We start from the raw sequence: 1,962 nt of genomic DNA on the forward strand, positions 1-1,962 counted from the left end.
GCATCTTTTCATGTGTTTGTTGGCCATCCGTATGTCTTCTTTGGAGAAATGTCTATTTAGTTCTTTGGCCCATTTTTTGATTGGGTCGTTTATTTTTCTGGAATTGAGCTGCAGGAGTTGCTTGTATATTTTTGAGATTAGTTGCTTGTCAGTTGCTTCATTTGCTATTATTTTCTCCCATTCGGAAGGCTGTCTTTTCACTTTGCTTATGTTTTCCTTTGTTGTGCAGAAGCTTTTAATTTTAATTAGATCCCATTTGTTTATTTTTGCTTTTATTTCCAGAATTCTGGGAGGTGGATCATAGAGGATCCTGCTGTGGTTTATGTCAGAGAGTGTTTTGCCTATGTTCTCCTCTAAGAGTTTTATAGTTTCTGGTCTTACATTTAGATCTTTAATCCATTTTGAGTTTATCTTTGTGTGCGGTGTTAGAAAGTGATCTAGTTTCATTCTTTTACAAGTGGTTGACCAGTTTTCCCAGCACCACTTGTTAAAGAGATTGTCTTTACTCCATTGTATATTCTTGCCTCCTTTGTCAAAGATAAGGTGTCCATATGTATGTGGATTTATCTCTGGGCTTTCTATTTTGTTCCATTGATCTATATGTCTGTCTTTGTGCCAATACCATACTGTCTTGATTACTGTGGCTTTGTAGTAGAGCCTGAAGTCAGGCAAATTGATTCCTCCAGTTCCATTCTTCTTTCTCAAGATTGCTTTGGCTATTCGTGGTTTTTTGTATTTCCATACAAATCTTGAAATTATTTGTTCTAGTTCTGCGAAAAATATCGCCGGTATCTTGATAGGGATTGCATTGAATTTGTAAATTGCTTTGGGTAATATACTCATTTTCACTATATTGATTCTTCCGATCCATGAGCATGGTATATTTCTCCATCTATTAGTGTCCTCTTTGATTTCTTTCATCAGTGTTTTATAGTTTTCTGTATATAGGTCTTTAGTTTCTTTAGGTAGATATATTCCTAAGTATTTTATTCTTTTTGTTGCAATGGTGAATGGAATTGTTTCCTTAATTTCTTCTTCTACTTTCTCATTATTAGTGTATAGGAATGCAAGGGATTTCTGTGTGTTGATTTTATATCCTGCAACTTTACTATATTCATTAATTAGCTCTAGTAATTTTCTGGTAGAGTCTTTAGTGTTTTCTATGTAGAGGATCATGTCATCTGCAAACAGTGAGAGTTTTACTTCTTCTTTTCCAATTTGGATTCCTTTTATTTCTTTTTCTGCTCTGATTGCTGTGGCTAAAACTTCCAGAACTATGTTGAATAGTAGTGGTGAAAGTGGACACCCTTGTCTTGTTCCTGACTTAAGGGGAAATGCTTTCAATTTTTCACCATTGAGGATAATGTTTGCTGTGGGTTTGTCATATATAGCTTTTATTATATTGAGGTATGTTCCTTTTATTCCTGCTTTCTGGAGAGTTTTTATCATAAATAGATGTTGAGTTTTGTCAAAGGCCTTCTCTGCATCTATTGAGATAATCATATGGTTTTTATTTTTCAATTTGTTAATGTGGTGAATTACATTGATTGATTTGCGGATGTTGAAGAATCCTTGCATCCCTGGGATAAAGCCCACTTGGTCATGGTGTATGATCTTTTTAATGTGTTGTTGGATTCTGATTGCTAGAATTTTGTTGAGGATTTTTGCATCTATGTTCATCAGTGATATTGGCCTGTAGTTTTCCTTTTTTGTAGTATCTTTGTCAGGTTTTGGTATTAGGGTGATGGTGGCCTCATAGAATGAGTTTGGAAGTTTCCCTTCCTCTGCGATTTTCTGGAAGAGTTTGAGTAGGATAGGTGTTAACTCTTCTCGAAATTTTTGGTAGAATTCAGCTGTGAAGCCGTCTGGACCTGGGCTTTTGTTTGCTGGAAGATTTCTGATTACAGTTTCAATTTCCGTGCTTGTGATGGGTCTGTTAAGATTGTCTATTTCTTCCTGGTT

This window comes from Oryx dammah, unplaced genomic scaffold, assembly GCF_014754425.2.
Source record: "Oryx dammah isolate SB20612 unplaced genomic scaffold, SCBI_Odam_1.1 HiC_scaffold_19, whole genome shotgun sequence".
Lineage (NCBI taxonomy): Eukaryota > Metazoa > Chordata > Mammalia > Artiodactyla > Bovidae > Oryx > Oryx dammah.